General features: G+C 40.3%; 1 protein-coding gene across 2 annotated transcripts in view; it reads left to right on the forward strand.

The window, feature by feature from the left end:
• Nucleotides 1–15,247: 15,247 nt before the first annotated feature.
• Nucleotides 15,248–19,706, forward strand: part of col8a1a (collagen, type VIII, alpha 1a) — a 141,692-nt gene continuing 137,233 nt past the window's right edge. The window contains exon 1 of one of the 2 annotated variants that reach the window (XM_020511015.2): nt 15,248–15,308. The gene's annotated coding sequence lies outside the window, so the exon portion shown is untranslated. The remainder of the gene's footprint in view (nt 15,309–19,706) is intronic. The other variant, XM_048602499.1, reaches the window with a different exon arrangement.

Genomic DNA, 19,706 nt, shown 5'->3' on the forward strand with positions numbered 1-19,706 from the left:
CTCAGAACATTAACTCTGTTTTTCCTTCACAGATGCTGCCAGATCTGCTGGGCTTTTCCAGCAACTTTGTGTTTGCAATGAGAATGGTACTGGGTGAAGGATAGATGGAAGGGAAGAATTGTTGAGAATATTGCTGGAGAAAGATGTATACCGTCGCCATAAAATGTAACTTTGTCCAAAAGATAACCTCAGATCAGACATACCAACATCTGTCATAGGAAAAACGTTAGAAGTTACAGCAAGGCAGTTAGTTACAGTTAAAGCTAATGAGGCACAGTCAACATGGTTTTGTGAAAGAGGACTCCAGCAGAATCTTCTTGGGGCTTGAATGAGTTGAGCACTGGCAAGAGTCACGTGAGAAGTCCAGCATGGCAGATCACGACATCATCAGAAACTCATTGCATTTTCTGTCTATCTGTCTGGAGTTAAGGTGAGTTTCTTACTAGGCAGTGGCAATTAAGAACAAAGAACAGTACAGCACAGGAACAGACTCTTCAGCCCACCATGTGTTGCCATTCTAAATTAATCCCATTTGCCTGCACATGGTCCATTCCCTCTGTTCCTTGCCTGTTCATGTGTCTATTAAGGGGGCTTATTGATCATTAAATACTTTATTAATGGCACAATTCACCTCTTTAATATACTGTTTCCTAGTTTGCCAAATGCACTGAACAAGCTAGACATTGATAATTCTCAGCATGGAAATCCCAGCAGGTACCTGACAACTTCAGCTGCAGCTGGCTGAGAGGAGCCTCGGTGTTGCTCAGTACCAAACAGCATCTTCACATAAGATCCATGAGCATCAGCTGAGCCCATCCCTTGGCCATGGACACTGACATCTCAGATTTGCCAACCTCTCGGGATTCTCATAAGCCAGAGGTAGATAGATTCTTCTTAAACAAAGGTGTGATAAATTAATTGGGACAAATGGGAACATGGATTTAATGTTACAATCAGGTCAGCCATGAACTTATTAAAAGGTGGGGAAGGCTCGAGGGGCAAAAATGCCTACTTCTGTTCCTTGTTTGTATATTCATTCACTCTAAATGTTTCCCTCCAAGCCATATAATCTGAGTTCTAACTATATTGCTGTTTCTTCACTGGTGTTGGATCAAAATCTTTGAACTCCCTTCCTAACAACACTATGGGTGTACCTACACACCAAATACTGTGGCTCACCTCCACCTTCTCAAGACCAAATAGAAATGGGCAATAAATGTTGGCCTAGTCAATGATGTCCACATCCTATAAAAGAATCAAACAAAATGTTTATGCAATGGTTCAAGTTAATAGGCACCAAGTATCAGTAAATAAAATCTAACCGTAAGTGAGTGCTAATTTGCTTCTTTTTTTATCTATTTCTAGTTTAAATAATTGTTGCTGAATGTGGTCCAATGTATGAAATGGGGTTGATGGTTCTAATAGCAGAGTTTCAATATTGCTCCAATACTTTCTTTCTTTTATACAATCAGCATTATTGCAGTACAAAATGAAGAAAACGTTTTGACTTTAAAGATTTGGAGACCCGAGTGATCTTTTCCCAATCCCCAAAGGATTATTGTGCCTTGTACTGCTCTATTTAAGTCTGCTCCAAGCTCTAATAAAAATGTAACCTTTTAAAAGATTTCTCTGAACTTAATCAAATGAGTTCTTAATAATCCCAACAGTTTGTATCTTGCCAGAAATGTAATGATTTGTAATATTTGGCATTCAGTATTGCTTCAACATCTGTTGAAGAAGATATCCAGTTTCAATAAAGTTCAATACATACAGCCAATGATGGAAACTATTGAGAAAGCAAAAGGATATGGAAAAGATGGGGCAGGGCTAAGTCATGAATAGATTTAGCATGGGGATGAGAATTTTAGATTGGAGAGTGCCAGCGTATGTTAATGAACACAAATATAATGGGTGAACGGGATTTTTGGCTGAATTTAATCCTACCAAGAGTATCCATTGATGGGCCCAGGAATTGTTGAAGATGTGGCACAGGCCATGGCAAACAGTTGAATCACATAGGAAGGGACAGCTCTGTCATCCAGAAGGCAGCATTGGCTGATGGCAGTGCAGGACTGGGGCCATTTGCAAAGTGTTGCTGTGAGGGCCATTGCCTCCCACATAACTGTCTGCTACTCTTGCTCTTCCCTGTATAAGTGACTGCTAACACCACTGGGTTCTTTCTTGCCTGGAGTCGGCAGTGCTGTGAATGGAACGGTTATTCCTCAGGCCAGCTGCACAGCTGTCACAGTGAAGTACTCACCAGACTGTGCTCCCACTCTCTAAGCTTACTGTTCCCACGGAGGTGTCAGTATCTGAACTGCTGCACGGTGCAGGAGGTAGCCTTGCCATTGCTTCCTGGGAAGCCTTGGTGCTCTTGTCCTCACTGGTCAAAGAGGTATCTTCTGGGGGACGTGCTAGATAGACATGCTGGCTGTATTTGAAAGTCACAAGAGATCGAGAGGGTGTCATGGCCAGTGTTCAGAGGTCGTGTACAGTGAATGTCACAGAATGGTGTTAATGTGAGAGTGGGACTTACCCATTTGGCAGGACATGGATGTCTCAGCATCCCCACAGGAGTGATCCTTGTCTTCTCCTGCAAGGGCCAGGATTCTCTTCTTATGTGGAGTGGAAAGGCCTAATGTCCAGCACCCCACTACATGTACAGGTTCTCCCTGTGTTGTTATGGGCCGTCCTCTCCTGTGACAAGAGAAAAGGAGGGATTGAATGAGATGAAAGTGGGTGGCACAGCTTTACTGATGGTGCAGGTGGTGGAAAGGCAGTGAGATATTCCAAGGTATTAAGGAGGCAGTGCAGAAACCATGAGGATTACTGGTGAGGGGATTGGTAGAGTGGACAGTGGGTGAGGGAAAATGTTGCAAGGATTGGTGACAGCAGGAGAGCATCAGCTTTAGTGGGAGGTGAGTGCTGTAGTAAAGATAGAGTGAACAGATATATCAGTGTGTCATTTACTCTGGGGCAGAGGAGAAGGTAATTGCTGCACAGCTGGCCAAACCAACAGACCATGGAGATGGCTCTGACCCCATTAACGACCACTAACCAAACTGCTAGGGTCTGGTGGTGTGGCCTCCACCTCTGGTCATCTGGGAAGAAGACAACCCTCCTCTGCACCATTCCCTTGACCAGGCCTCTGTTGAAAAACAGCGATGCCATGTCCTCCCTTCTTCAACATCTTCAGAATCTGTCCGTGATCGAGCAGGACAACTTCACAATGCTAGTGCTTGTCGAGTTGTACAGTGGCCTTTTAAAAGTTTGGGCACAAGGAGTGCTGGTCTTACAGCAGATAAAGCGGAGGTAATGGCCTAGTGATATGATCACTGTACTGTTTAATCCAGAGACCCAGGTAATGTTCTGGGGACACGGGTTCGAATCCCGCCATGGCAGATGCTAGAATTTGAATTCAATAAAAATATCTGGAATCAAGAGTCTAATGGTGACCATGAATCCATTGCTGATTATCCGAAAAAACCCATCTAGTTCACTAATGTCCTTTAGGGAAGGAAACTGCCATCCTTACCTGGCCTGGCCTACATGTGACTCCAGACCCACAGCAACGTGGTTGACTCTCAACTGCCCTCTGGGCAATTAGGGATGGGCAATAAATGCTGCCTGGTCAGCGACGCCCTCATCCCATTAATGAATAAAAATAAAATAGCTGCTGAGTATCAAGATGTTCTGGAAAGGTATGTGGTAAGATGGCGCTCGTGGTAAAATGGGGCCAGAATCAGATGTAAGAACTGCGAATGCTGTAAATCAGGAACACAATCAGAAATTGCTGAAAAAGCTCAGCAGGTCTGGCAACATCTATGAAGAAAAAAATCAGAGTTAACGTTCCAGGTTCAGTGACCCTGCCTCAGAACACTTTGTTCTGAGGACGGGTGACCAGACCCGAAATCTTAACCCAGAATCAGATGTATTAGACTGCATTGAGATCGGACAGGTAGTTAAATGTGGCAAGTTTGGTAAGAGGCAGTGAGAAAAACTGCTAGGCCTCACTGCGAAAATCCCTCTGAAAAGCTTGATGCAACTTGGACAGCCAAAAATAACACAAGATTCTGCCCCGAGCAATCATCAAATGCGGGGGGGACAGGATTAATTTGTGTTTAATTGCATTAAATTATATGCATATAGGCAATTAAGCAGATCAATGGTTTTCCTGCCACTGATAGGTGCTTTCTCCATTGTTTACAGTTTTTCCCACTGCTATGATTCTGACATGCCATCTCTTGCACAGTTCTCTTTGCCTGCTCGAATGGCCTCCACAGAATTCAGCCCATGGTAAGGGATAAGAAATGGAGAATCAGGCTTTAGATGAACTGAATCTGACTTTGATTGAACAGGATTGAAAAATCAGAGAGATATGAATCAAGCAGCCAGTTTGCTGTCACCCATTTTACACCAAAGTTAAAATTATCCTCGGTAACCTTTGAGGAAAAATTTGTGTTTAATTTTATTCTCAACTTTAATAAATACTAACAGCATTTTAATTAACTGAATTCCATTTAGCACTTGTCGCTACTCTCAAGAAAGTAGCCCTCAAAGACTGAGCAAGTTCAATGGTTAAGATTTCAGTTTTCCTGATACACATATGGGATTAAGCCCACTTTGTAGTTGAAAGAAAAATGCTGAATTATCAGAATTTTTTTTTAACAAAGTGGTATTATCTGTAAATGTTTTGGATGAATAGAAACATTTGACATTCCACAAATACAGATTTAGCTTTTCAGAGTCAGAAACATTTTTCAACATTAATTATAGAGAAAGAAAGATTTGCAATTCCATAATAACTTCCATAGCCTCAGACCATCTCAAAGGGCTTTTCAAACAATTAAGTATATTGGAAGTCTAGTCACTATTGTAATGTGGTAAGCTATAATACCATTAAAGACAGTCTTGTGGCATAATAACAGTGTATCCCTGCATCTAGATCAGAATACCCTTCTTCAACTCCCATCTGCTTCAAATGTGCCATAACATGTCAGAACTGTTGATTTAGAATAAAACATTAAAAGCCCAGTTATACCTCACTCAGTAAGGCACAAACATTCCAAGAGTCTTTGCAATGAGACTAACAACAAAAAAAGCAGGGTTCACCTCAATTTAATTCATTTCCAACTACAAGCATTTCAATATCACACCATATGGAAAAGTGAGGAATCACTAACAGTAACCACTAGATTCTGTAGATGGCAGAAATTGGTGTCTGTTTCATGGGGATTTGATGGGGAAGCTCTTTAAAAGCCATTCTAAAAACCATTTCATCAAATGAAATGATAATTGAGCAAGTTAAACCAAATTAGACAAATGAAAAGGTGCAAGCCACTTTAAGGGGCACTGTAACAAAAGACATGCATACAAAATTAAATGAATGAAATACAATTGAAAATGTCATATAGGAGGTTACAAATGTACTCCAACCCCAGCAGTGCCCAATAGTCATGTAGGCCTTGAGCATAGCAGTGCACACCGCATGCTCCTTCTCCCAAGTCACCGGGCACAGACCTAATTGCGAAAGTGGGGCAAGCAGTTAGGCCAAAATACCCCTCCTATGGCCCACTGCCTGGGCCTGTTTATGGCCATCTTGGTCAGGTCCAGGAAAAGACTCATGAAGGGGTGCTCTGCTCTGCTCTGCTCACCCACCAAAGATTGGGGCATGTGGCTGAAGTGCAAAATAAAACTTGGGGAGCAGCTCCCTCAGAAAGTGAAATAAGTGCTGCAATCAACCACACCCAGGGAATACGTGGAAAATGGAGTCTCCAAGACAGTCAAAAAAAACATAGGTGGTCTGGGAGTCCTCGACCACCTTAAACTTTCATTGCACAGGACTGCTGTGTCCAATACTCACCATGTCAACTCCCTAATGGAAAAGAAGAGTAGTCCTACATAGAGACAGTTAAACAACTGTTTCAGTTCTACGTTTCTGTGTCAAATATAACATTATAGTAAATATAAATTATATTTGAGCAGCTGGAAATGGATGAAAATATCATTTTTGTTCCAAATATTTCAATAAAACAAAGAGGCTACTACTGATCATTCCATCCAAAATATGAAACTCTGAAAATAATTTTCTTGAGTATGCATGCATATGGACATTTGGTTGACTCTCTTGCTTGACAGAAGAGGCTTCCTGGCTTTTTGCCTGCAAGTCACTCCCATCATCCAGTTGGAAGGCATTTTTTCTGTACATGGCAGCAGGTTGTATGAAATGCAAGAGTCCAATAAAGTCTGCCTGCATCCAGGTAAAACAAATATCAGCATGTTTTGATTGGAAGTGTTGCTGAAGGTTAAAAAGATGTTGGATTCCAGGCTGCTGCTTAGCACACAAGGGTCAATTTCTACCTTTCATCTTCAAAGTGGGTGAACCGCGAGTTGGCAGTCACATAGTTGCCTGCTGGCCTGCCACTCTTTGTGTCTATCTCCAAGCATGCCTCAGCCAAACCTATACATTGGCAAGGATGCTGTGCCTTGTCAGAAAAAAAAGAGAGAAGGGAAAAATGATACTGTGCAGTATGTGTGTTTTCCAAGCCAATAAAAACTATATAGATAGTTGCAAAATGAAGTGAATGATGGACACTGTAATAGTGAATGGCTCCTGCATAAAATCAAATTATACTCCAAAATTAAAGTGCAATTTACACTGGTGAATACAATTCAAAGTAACCTATATAAATATTTAAGTAGACACTGGTCCAATTGTCTAAACTGTCTAAATACATATAAAGAAACAGCAATAATGTATAAGGGTGTGTGCAATGTAAGGCTGGACTTCAATTTTCCCCAAAGAGAAGTTTTATGAAACCATGTAAATTAGGACAATATATCATATGACATATTTCCTGCCATTCATTCCCTAAAATTAGAAAAGTCAATGGAAATTGATGTGCCATATGCCACCCAACATTGCTAACTTTGTTCTATGGAAGATTTGGTATTCCTCACTGGGTAACACACTGGAAATTGAACTCTGTTATTCCCAGAGACATTACAGAAGTTAAATTTTTTTTTAAATATTGAAAAATTCCTTAATTTACTTGATTTTCAGCCACAGGTTGATGAAAAGCACAAACCAGGTTTCAGCACAGAACAGTAATTATTATTTATTACAAGTAATTAGACTATAGTTACAGGTAAGCCATCAGCATATAACACTACTAATTAAAACTCTAATCTCCTGATAAACTCCCCTTACACACAGAGAGAAAAACAAACAGAGTAAAAATATAATATGGCAAAGGGGAAAAGCTAGAAAGAACATTCTGTTTTCCTTGTTGCATGTTCTGTTGTTGAGATGAACCTAATGACTCTTCTGCTGGCCAGTGTGTTGCTTCATTCATTTTTCTCTGGATGCTTCCAATGCTTGGTAAGAGAGACAAGATGGCTGGCTCACTTACAAAAGGTCTATGGCTGAACAGTTAAAAGTCATATCTTACAACAATGGTTGCAGGAACGACAACTGGATTTCTTCAGCTTTAGAGTTAGTTTTGACTGCAGAGGTCAGAGCCACTGCTCTAAAGCTGGGGAAGGACTGAACACTTGTCTTTCTCTGTAAATCTTTCCCAGCTCTAAGCTGATCAGGTACATCAGAATGAATCTAAAGGTAAAATCTCCAGAGGACTATAGGATTGCTCTCTTATTAGACTGATAGTGGTTTAATCTGAAGTTGAGCATGCTTCAGTCAAAGGGAGAGGTTAAGAATGAGAGTCCTTCAATGGGATCTTCAGCTGGTGTGGGAATTGATCACCTACTGTTGGCATCACTCTGCATTGTATTCCAACTTCCTGGCTAACTGAGCTAACCAACACCTTGAGAATAAAGCACAGTGTTGTTATCAGGCAAAAAGGACATTGATAATTGGTCACTAGTCCATAATCCAATCAATTTCTTATTGCCAACAAGAGTTGCATGTATACAGCCCTTCAGCTCCAAATCATCTGCAACACAACTTACACTACATCTTGTTCAAATAGCTATTTGCACAATTCTTACAACAGGTATCAGGTTACTCGCTTTACAAAGAGCCACCCTTTCAATGGTTTTTAAACTGCTCTTTGTCATTTCAGTCCACAGTTTTCAAAAAAAAGCGCAAAACAGAAAGATATGGTCTTTACAGAGTAAAAATTCATACCGCCTATTAACTAAAAAAATGAATCAATTCAGTACAATCAGCTGATTCAGGGAATGTGACTAGTAGCAGCAATTTTTTAAAAAACTTAGCTACTTCTCAACATTGTGCCATTTAGATTTCACAAGTGCATTGCACTGAATTTTTCACTGCACATCAACTGAGATGAACATTCTATTAGCATCATGCATTGTTGACTGTATCACCAGGAGCATGTATGACACAACTAAAGCCCTAGGAAGGCTATCAACTTATTATGGAAACCTGGTCGGCATGGACAAAATGGACTGAAGGGTCTGTTTTGTGTTGTGTGACTCTATGGCACATATAGGTGTGACATTCCAGTGTTCCTCTCCAGCTAGCTACCGAATTTACATCAGCACTCTTCTTTATAGCTGCATCTCCTCTTTCTAAAAATAAAACATGTTGCAATTAAAAGTTCAGTATGTCCCTAGGGATCTGCCACTACATTGCATACTCATGGTAATGCTCCTACCTGTAGGACTGCAACAGTATTGAAATGCATCCATGAGGCGGGGGTATTTCTGCTCTGACCCAGATCTTGATGCCAATCATGAGTCACCTTAATTTGTGGTCTTTCAACTTTTATATAGTATCCTCTGAATAATTAAGGATTGGAGTGCTGGAGGGCTAGAAACACTTTGCTGATAATTTCAGCCCAATTCACCTAGTGGAAAACTGTTGAGATGGGATTCACTGCCACTTAGGCAAAATTACCAATTCAATTGTGTCAGCTTCCCCATTGATGGGTTAGAATAAAATTATTCCTCCATTGGATCTTGGTGTGATGGCAGTCACACCTGTACTCTCAGTGTTATGAATTTAAATAATATGTAATATAAATACTAACCATCTTGTAATAAATTATTGGTCAATTTATAAAATAGGAAAACAGTAATCCCCAAATATAGGACCAAATTACATGGCCCATGATAGCCATTCCTCTGTGTGGATCCTCAATGCACTTTTAATTAAGATATTATTTTATAATCATTGGTCTTTATGTTCTTAATTTTTCCTGTTTCTAAAATGATAGATCATTTAAATAACTGTAGCAAGACACCTTGGTTGAAAATTATAGGAATCCAGTGGAAATCTCACAGTGTCGTGAGTACTCTGTTGGTCTCATGTTATTTTTCAGGAGAATGCATAAAGTGCCAAATCTGTGGCACCAGGAGTCGCTCAGTTGAAAGGAGTGGAATTGGAGAGAAAAAGGATGTGAAAGCACTAATGTTAGGGGATTCTACAGTAAGGCAAACAGATAGACCCTTTTGCAGCTGCAGGTGATATCAGAATGGTATGTTGCCTCCCTACTGCCAAGGTCATGGATGTCACTGAGTGACTGTAGGACATACTGAAGGCGGGAACAAGAACAACTAGAGGGGGAAGGTTCAAACTGGAGTCAGGGAGTGGGCTTAACTCTGAATGGTGAGACAAGAATGGGGTAACGAATGATGTAAATGAAAGATAGAAAAGTAAAATGCAAAAGTGCAAGGCAGAGGAAACAAGGTTAGTAGAAACTAAGTCTGCAGTGCAAAAATAAGGTAAAAATGTCAACAAGTCTTAAATATACTATATCTGAATGCACAGATCATTCAAAATAAGGAATTAATAGCACAAATAGTTGTAAATGGGTAGGGTGTGATTGCACCTCACAGAGACATTGCTGTGGGTGACCAAGACTTGGAATGGAATATTCAATGGTATTCCATATTTCAGAAGGACATGCAAAAAGGAAAAACAGGTGGGGTTGCATAGGTAGTGAAAGGTGAAGTCAGTTCAATTCTGTGAAATGATATTACAGCAGAAAATCTAGATTTGGAATCAGTCTGAGTGAAGATAAGAAGCAAGAAAGGGCAGACAACATGAGTGGCTGTGGAATATGGGTCAGCAAACAGTGGTAGTAAGCTAGAGGATGGCATTTAACGAGAAATTAGAGATCCATGCAACAAACGTACTATATGGGTGTCTTTTATCTAAATACAGACTGGGAAACCATGACATTACAGCAATATTACTGTAGCAGATAAATTCCTAGGGATCTTACAAGCTTTTTTTAGACCAGTGTATTTAGGAACCAACAAACGAACATGTTATCCAAATCTGCAATGAGAAAGGGTTAATTTATAATAATATTGTGGGAGGTTCTTTAGGAAAAATGTGACCATAACAAGATAGAATTCTTTGCTGGATGAAAAAATGAAGTAGTCCAATACAAAATGAGATCCTATATCTAAGCAAAGGAAACTACTAAGACAGATAAGCTGGTTGTAATCGATAGCATTACAATGGCATGACAGTAAATAGGCAATGGTTAATATTTAAGAAACAAGTGCATGCTTTGCAACAGTTATACTCATCTTTTGGGCAAAATGGAAAAAGTGACCCAACCATGACTAACAAAATAAATTCAGGGTAGTATTAGATCCAAAGAGGAGTTATACAAAGTTGCATGGCTGAGGACAGGGAGGAGTTTAGAATTCAGGAGAGGTGGACCAAGATTTTAAGAACCAGTCTATGATTAGTTCCTTAGAGATTATAACCATTTTACTCATGTAAACAACTTTTCTTCGACTGCTCAGGGGCCAGTATTTGGGGTCAAATTCATCTGTCATCCTGTGTACTTTGAGCATTGCTTCCCCCCCCACCCCATCTTTAACAGGGCCCCACCTTCTTCTTATTCCAGTTTCTCTAGAAAATTTCAAGGTGCAATCCGTTATGAATCATTTTCTACATTAACTTATAATCGTCTCCAATTACAAAGGCTTCCCTTATTTTGCAGACTTTGTCTCAACTAGGTGAGTCTTCTGGTATACAGGTAGTAGCTCTGAAAAGGTTCATGTTGGAGAGTTCATCAGGCTCCACCTAATCTGTTGATACCATGCAGTGAAGAAGTGTGGAATCCAGATCAAGATCCCATTGGCTCAGAAATGTCATCCTGGCTTCTGATTAATTATGTCCAATTAGCCAATGTAAACATGTATCTATTACTTTCATGCAATAAACTATATTTTGTTGTTAAGACAACTTCCTCTTGTTGATAACTGCCAGATGTCCCTCTTCCTCCACGGTTAACCATACACACCTTTAGAACCAGTACAGAAAGAAGGATTGGAGGCAGAACTCTTCCCAAACCATTCACTGGTAGTCATTGGTTCCATACTGTATGTACAACATGGTGATCAGCAGTACCTCAAGGTGATAATGGTGAAAAGAAATCAACCCAAGGGAACAAATTTTCAGGAGACAAGTGATTTTACCATTTTAGGGGCATTACTGTTTTCATAAGACTCAATCAGTTAGCAGCTATAAGCACAAACAGAAAAGCAGTCAGGGGAACACAGGGAAGGAACAGCAGGACAAAGGCAGTGCTCCATCTAAAACTTTTACCTCAGGGATCATAAAAGGCACAGAAATGACAGTCAGAGATAGAGAGAACTGCCGATGCTGAAGTCAGAGATAACACAGTGTGGAGCTGGAGGAACACAGCAGGCCAGAACAAGAATTCCTGTCCTCACGTATCACCCCACTAACCTCCGTATCCAATGTATCATTCTCTGCCAAGTCCGAACCTACAATCTGACCCCACAACCAAGGATATATTTCCCTCCCCACCCCTATCTGCCTTTTGTAGGGACCGCTCTCTCTGCAACTCTCTCATCCACTCCATACTCCCACTAGCCCCACCATCCCCGACACCTTTCTCTGCAACCACAGGAAGTGCTACACCTGCCCCTACACCTCCCCCCACCATCACCTCCATTCAAGGTACCAAACAAACCTTTCACATCAGACAGAGGTTCACCTGCACATCTGTCAATGTGTCTATTGCATCTGCTGCTCCCGATGTGGCCTCCTCTACATCGTTGAGACCAAGAGGAGGCTCGGAGACCGCTTTGTAGAGCACCTGCGCTCTGTTCGTGACAAATGATAACACTTCCCAGTAGCAAACCACTTCAACTACCCCTCCCACTCCCTGGGCAACATGTCCATCCTGGGTCTCCTCCAGTGTCACAATGACACCACCTGGAAACTGGAGGAGCAGCACCTCATATTCCACCTCGAAAGCCTACAGCCCAATGGCCTAAATGTGGATTTTACCAGTTTCAAAATCTCACCACCTCGGCCTTATCCCATGACCAACCCTCCCTCTCATCCCTGCCTCCTTGACCTGACACAACCTGTTCATCTTTTCTCCCACCTATCCGCTCCTCCCACCTCACTGACCACCTATCTTCTCCAGGCCCACCCCTCCTCTCTCTATTTATTTCTGAGCTCCCTTCCCCTCCCCCATTTCTAACGAAGGTCCTGACCTGAAATGTCAACTTTCCTGCTCCTCTGATTCTGCCTGGCCTGCTGTGTTCCTCCAGCTCTACACTGTGTTATCACAGAAATGACAATGTTGGTTAGCATGAGAGTAAAAAATTTGACACACTGTGCAGGTAAGGATTTCTTAAAGAAAAACAACCTGTAGGGGCAGTCTCAATGCAAGCTTCAGTTGGGCAACAACTGCTTTTGGCCTGTGTCAATAAATGTAAAGATCCCTGTAGGCAGAAAAGAGAAAAGCTTTAGCTAAAGGACCACATTGAGAAGGATAAAGATAAAAAAGGAGCTTTTACTGTTCACAATGAGCATCAGTGTCACAGCCAGCACACGTTGAGAGACAGAGCTTCAGTAGAGAAGTCAAGTGTCATTGAATTAATGTATGTTAACAGTACAGCATTGGAAATGTCATGGAGCACATTTAAGGTGAGAAAAGCACAATTTAATTAATGGAAGAACATAGAAAAAAAATTAAGATTGTGCTAAATTCAGAAGAAACATAAATTAAACCACAGGTTTGATGAAAGGATTGGCTAAGACTACAGCCACTGACGTTTATTTGAAAAATGTGCTAAAATGATGTATACTGTACATCAGGCCACGGAAGGTGGAAAAACATCCATTTTTCAAGTGAGGAAATGAAAAGACTCCATCTGGGCTGCAGAAGTCAGGAAAATCTTCATTTTGCCTGCAGATGGCAGGACACCACCATTTTGATTGCAAAGCCCCGAGCAAGTGGTACAGAGATACAGATTAGTAGTCAGTAGAATTTAAAACATAAACAAAGTAAAATAGCCCAGCATTGTCTAACAAAAAATCTGAACATGTATTAGAAAATATAGCATTACTATAATAGCATTTAGAACCTTAAAGGAATTTTGAAAGAGAATTGCAACATTGAGATACAGCAATATTAAATGCCAGAAAATTACAATATTAAGATGCTACTAATGTAAAATAGCTTTAAAGAATAAATAATCGCATTAAGAAAACAGAAGTAATAATACCACCTCAAAAATTTATTGTCAGAGATTGTCTAAATAAACCACAGGATTAGACATCTTGAAGAAAACAGTTTTTAATATGAATTGCTTCAAAATTGCATAGTAAATCTTAAGGTGCACAAGTAAACAATTGTATTCAATGGGGTGTATTGCTGATGATGCTATAAATCACCAAAATATAAAAGAAAACGCAGGTACTTTCAAAGAAGTTCAGATGATTTTTTATAAGAACTTTAATCTGAGAATCAATAATATGCTTGAAAGAGCAAAATTTAACCATCCAGAAGAATCCATAGATAAATTCATAAAGATTTCCACAGAATGGTGGAAAACTGCATAAATGGAACTTTGAAATTACAACTCATTAGAGACAGAATCACTGTTAGAATTATTCATGAGTCTGTCAGATATACTACATTCCAAAGAAGATTTGACTTCAGAGGAATCCATTAAAGATTAATACAGGGGCAACTTCACTGCCCTATCAGATCAGATACTATTAAGTAATAGAAGTTAAGGCCTACAGCAATGAAGCAATATGGTCCAGGTTGAATAACTCTCTGGTGTACAGGTGTGGTACAGTAACATTGCAATACAATGAGTAAATGTATGTATAAATAATTAATCAGGGCTAAAGGACACTCAATACATACTTAATATATTCAAATAGCCTAACCTGCCTACCCCACGGGGTTTACTGCATATATATTGTACTGTGGGTAAATGGGGAAAATAATAGAATTAAGTTGGTGGGTTACTGATAGTTTACTATGTGTAAGAAACGACACAAAATCATTCACTTTCAGTTGAAATGCCTGCCATAATCTCTCATTAAAGTCTTTGCACACATATTGACAGGTAATTCCTTCTATTTTGTCAGCCAATACGGGCATTTACAGTAAAACTTTGGGTTCTATAAACGCTTACAATAGTTAGTGGGGAAAAAGGGTAATTTCTGCAATATTAGCTGATGAACCAAACTGTGTATTTTAAAATTAAAACTATAAGATACGTTAAATGTAATAACGTGACAATCATGTTTTAGGAGACATTTCCATGCAATGAGTTTCATTAATTTTATGAATAATTAATTTTGTAAATGTGCAGAAAAATAACACTATTACGATACTTTAAGTACATCAAATCATAACACCCATTGCGGTTCCATTGTTGTCACATGTATACAGAGCTTAATTGAATCGTTAGTTCAATCACCGATAAACATATTTCGATTAAATGCTATTGCTTATTTCATTTTGATTCCATGAGTCAGAGACAGCCTATTTTGTTTGAATTTTTGGACGAAAATATTTCAATAGTATTTTACTTCATTTTCGTTACAAAGTATTCTTTCCAAAGCAGTTACGAATCGAACGGACGCAAGCATGTAAAACCTGCAGCTGCTCGTTGAACAAAAAATGTAACGGAGCTGCTTCGAATCGGTTGTGGCAATGCATGGGAGGGAGCAAAGGAATGTTTGTGTTCATAACATTAAAGTGCTTCTAAATCAATCAACAGCGTAACGCATTTATTTTTTTTACACAGAAACGTTCCTCTTCATTTCTTTACCGCTTTCTTAGCTGTTCTGTACCTTTAGCTCTTCTCTGTCTCTCTCTCCAAAAAGTAGAGGTTCTGTATGTTTTCAGTGTGCCCGTCAAACTACTTGTCTGCCTTCTCAATTGCCCACCTCCTGCTAGTGAACAGCTCCTCCCATTTGCGCATATAAGCCAAATAAATTGCTGGCAGGGGCCGAGCAGAACATTTTCCCAGTTCGCTGCTGTAGTGAGCATCTTTCCTCGCATCACGCACAGCCTAAGGTAAGAGTTCTGCTGCCACTTAAACACTGCTGTTTTAAGTTGTTAACGATCCGATCGCCCGCAGTTAAAACTAGTTCCGCCAGGGATTTTGTCTGAAGTCATTGTTTCTGTTATTTCTACTCGTTATTGAATGATTTTAAAAGGTGGATTGACCTCAGGTAATGTGTGTTTAGTCTGCACTGTAAGCGTCTACACCCGAGAGATCGGGAGAGGGGAGGAACTATGAGTAGCACACTTTCCTCCAAACAAAGAGAGAAAGATTTACAATCTTTTTTCTCCCAGCAATTAGTTTTAAGGGCATTACTATCAGCTTACCTGATGTACAAATATGTCAGAATATTACAAAATAGTCAGACACTGATATAAGAATGCTGACTGGAAATGAGAAGGATAGGGAAGTACCTGGAAATCTTTCACAAAAGTATCTCCCTTTCTATTAAAAGAAATTTATTTTAACTGAAGCAGATTGCTATGCAGCGCAGTAGTAACACTGGTTGAAAGGCAACTGTTAACAACTTTGCAACTAGAGACTTCAAAAAATTATAATTTGAGGTAGAGTTCTATAATCTGTGAGTTCCCTGCTGTGTAACAGTATTTTTCGGTCAGAATTCTATACATAGATCCAGATGTTAGAGTGTCTTCTTACCGTGCGCTGTGCTGTATACTCGGACAGGCGTGGAAAAAAAAATATTTGGCTTTATTTAATCGTCTTGCTTACCTGGCACAGATACTGCTGCAAGGAGATACAACAAATTACACTGAAAGGTCAGCAGAGGCTAATTAGTCCAGGCAATGTGGTACCCTGCATCTTCTAATTTAACCTTGTGAACCTCTTCCAATCTCCCTCCCCCATTCCTTTTTCTAATAAGTGTTTAAACAAAGGCCCTTTTATGAAGGTGCAGAATTTGAAACTTCGGTGTGGTCTCCCCTCAGTGGCATTTCTTTGGGGAAAAGTCAATTTCCTCAGGAATTTTGCAGCTAAGCCATAACATCTGCAATGGGAACTCAAAGCCTTTACTCACCAAATCGCAGAAACAAGGTGAGCGACTGAGATGTAAAATTGAGTTGAAAAACTTCACTACAGTTGCCAACCTTCCAAGTTTGTCTGGGATTCTATTTAAAAATGAAAGATTAATCTTCAACCTTTGGGAAACACTTCTTTTAACTGCCTTTTAAAAAGTTGTTATAATTGAAGGTGTTCAGTGAAAATTGTATTTTTAACCAACGTTTACAGATGTTATGAGATATCTCTGGTGGAAATAGGACATGAGCTCGTGTACCCTGGCCTAATGGTAGGGATATTACCATTACAGACAAGAGCCCTCTAATTGATTTTGAGTCATTAAGATATACAGCAGAGAAACAGACTCTTTGGTCCAACTTGTTCATCACGACCAGATTTCCTAAAATAATCTAGCATCATTTGGCCCATATCCCTCTTAAACCCTTCTTACTCATATACTCATCCAAATGCCTCTAAAATGTTGTAATTGTATTAGCACCACCACTTCCTCTGGTAGCTCAATCCATATATGCACCACGCTGGAAAAAGTTGCTGCTTAGGTCCCTTTTAAAACTTTCCCCTCTCACCTTAAACCTATGCCCTCTGGTTTGGGACTCCTTCTCTTCCCACCCCACCCTGCCCCACTCTGGGGAAAAGACCTTGTATATTTACCCTATCCATGCCTCTCATGATTTTATAAACGTCCATAAGGTCACCCCTCAGCCTCCGATGCTCCAGGGAGAATAGTCTCAGCCTATTCTGCCTCTTCCCTACAGCTCAAACCCTTTGACCCTGGCAACATCCTTGTAAATCTTTTCTGAACCCTTTCAAGTTTCACAACATCTGCCCTATAGCAGGGAGACCAGAACTGCACACACTGCTCCAAAAGTGGCCTAACCATTGTCCTAAACCAGGAATGGGGTTGGTGGAAAACCATCCATTTGGGTGTTCACTTTCCAATTGGTATGGGAAATCAATCTACTGTAATGATGACTTCATTTGGGTTGCTTGAGGGAAGATCATTGTGGGAATTATGAAAACAGGAAGATCATATGAAGATAACCTCCAGCAAACCGTGGAGACAGCCCTAGGCATAACAAAGATTCTTATGATGCATTCTACTCTGTGTGGAATAGAGATTTAAAGGCTTTATTATTCTTGTGCATCTCCTTTTTGAAGCAGTTTATCTTCCAATAGCAGGGGTGGCTAGCATTTCCATATTCTCATCCCCAAAATCGGCAGCCTGTCCACTATGTCCTTTTCTAAAAAAAGGGACCTGTATATTGATAACTGTGTTGCCAGCACCAAAATATGGTTCCTGTTGGCAGATGGATGGGAATGCAATGCTTTCTTTTAGAGTCACCTTTTATAAAACAGCAGTCAGGAAGTGGGTCTTTAGCAGCTATCCTTTACCCATCAGTGACACTTCCTCTGAAGATAGTGGCAACCTTTCCTTCCTATTGTCTATGCCCCAACCCACCACCTTAAAACTTCCAAATCCTCCCTGTACCAAGACCTCGGCCTTGCTTAAAGTTAGGTTCAATTGGACCTCCCCATGGGCCTACTTGACTTGTTGTCCCAACAGCTCCAGCGCTATGACTTTGGTTAGCAAGTCTGGGGGCAGGAATCCATTTCAATTGGGCGGGGGGTGGTGGGTGGGCTGCAGTCTTGCAATTAGGCAAATTAGTCCACTCTCAGCGGCTTGTCACTATGGGGGTGAACTTCCAACGAACTAGTCATCTCCCAACTGACTATCCTTGTTGGTGGGAAGCTTGCCCAGCCACCTTGTCCTATAATTTCCATCACTTGTTTCTGATCTAATCAGGTAAAAGTACCATAGTTACCTTTTGACCAATTTTGCTGTCAATCTCCCAGCCACGAGCTTCCTGTTACAAACCGCAAAGAGCAATTCGGGAATGCTTACAGCTAGCAGCAGAGTCTCAGCTTAAAAAAAAAAAAAAAAAAAACCTCTTTATTTTTGGCAGTAACAATTGATTATCTGTATTTATTCTGTGGATTTGAGTCCTGCTGTGGCAAATAGTAGAATTTGAATTCAATTTTTTTTTAAAAAATATCTGGAATTGAGCCTAATGATGACCATGAAACCATTGTTGATTGTTGCAGGGGGAGGGAAGCCCATCTAGTTCACCAGTGTCCTTCAGGAAAGAAACTGCCACCCTTACTTCGTCTGGTCTACGAGTGACTCCAGACCCACAGCAATGTTGTTTACTCTTAACAATTAAGTTCCAGCAATAAATGCTGACCTACCCAGTGGCATCCACATCCAATGAATGACTTAAAGTGGCTGAAGACATTTTAAAAACCAAGGAAATTTGTGCAATACATCTTTCATGAGATTTTAGGATTGGGCAGCGATATATCTTTCATGAGATTTTGGGAATGGACGGTTTGAGATATTAAAAATAGACTGCAAAGGCTGGGACTATTTTTTTCACGCTGGAGCATAGGAGGTTGAGGGGTGACCTTTTATTAAGGTTTATAAAATCATGAGGGACAGGGATAAGGTGAATGACCAGGGTCTTTTCCCTAAGGTTGGTTGGGGGGGGAGGGGGAGGGGTTAGTGGAATGGTTCAAAACTAGGGACCATATTTTTAAGTTGAGAGGAGAAAGAAGAAAGACATGAGAGGCAACTTTTTCAGAGAGGTTAGTGTGTAGAATTGAACTGCTCAAGGAAGTGGTGGATGTGGGTACAATTACAATGTTTAAAAGACATTTTGGATAAGTACATGAAAGGAAAAGTTAGCAGGGATATAGGCCAAGTGCAACCAGGTTGGACTAATTTGGCTTGGGAACATGGTCGGCATGGATTGGTTTGACCTAAGGGTCTGTTTCCACGCTGTATGGCTCTGATTCTATTTTCTGATTGGGCAGCTGAGATTAATGCTTTGACTCTGAAGGAAGTATTTTATGTAACAGATAATGAGTTAAACTGCTAATGATTGAAGTAGAATGTTCATTAAGATTACAGTGAAACAATGTGGAAAATATTGTGCAATCAATTGGATTAGACAACATTTTGGTTCATTTTTTTTAATCTTTATTCATTCATGGGATAAGGGCATCACTGGCCAGCATTTATTGCCTGTCCCTAATTATCCAGAGGCAGTTCAGAGTCAACCACATTGCTGTGGGTCTGGAGTCACATGTAGGCCAGACCAGGTAAGGATGGCAGTTTCCTTCCCTAAAGGACATTAGTGAACCAGATAGGTTTTTCCAACAATCAGCAATAGATTCATGGTCATCATTAGGTTCTTAATTCCAGATTTTTATTATTGAATTCAAATTCCACCATCTGCCATGGTGGGATTCGAACCCAGGTCCACAGAACATTATCTGGGTCTCTGGATTAACAATCCAGTGATAATACCATGGCC

This window comes from Rhincodon typus, chromosome 11, assembly GCF_021869965.1.
Source record: "Rhincodon typus isolate 14 chromosome 11, sRhiTyp1.1, whole genome shotgun sequence".
Classification (NCBI taxonomy): domain Eukaryota; kingdom Metazoa; phylum Chordata; class Chondrichthyes; order Orectolobiformes; family Rhincodontidae; genus Rhincodon; species Rhincodon typus.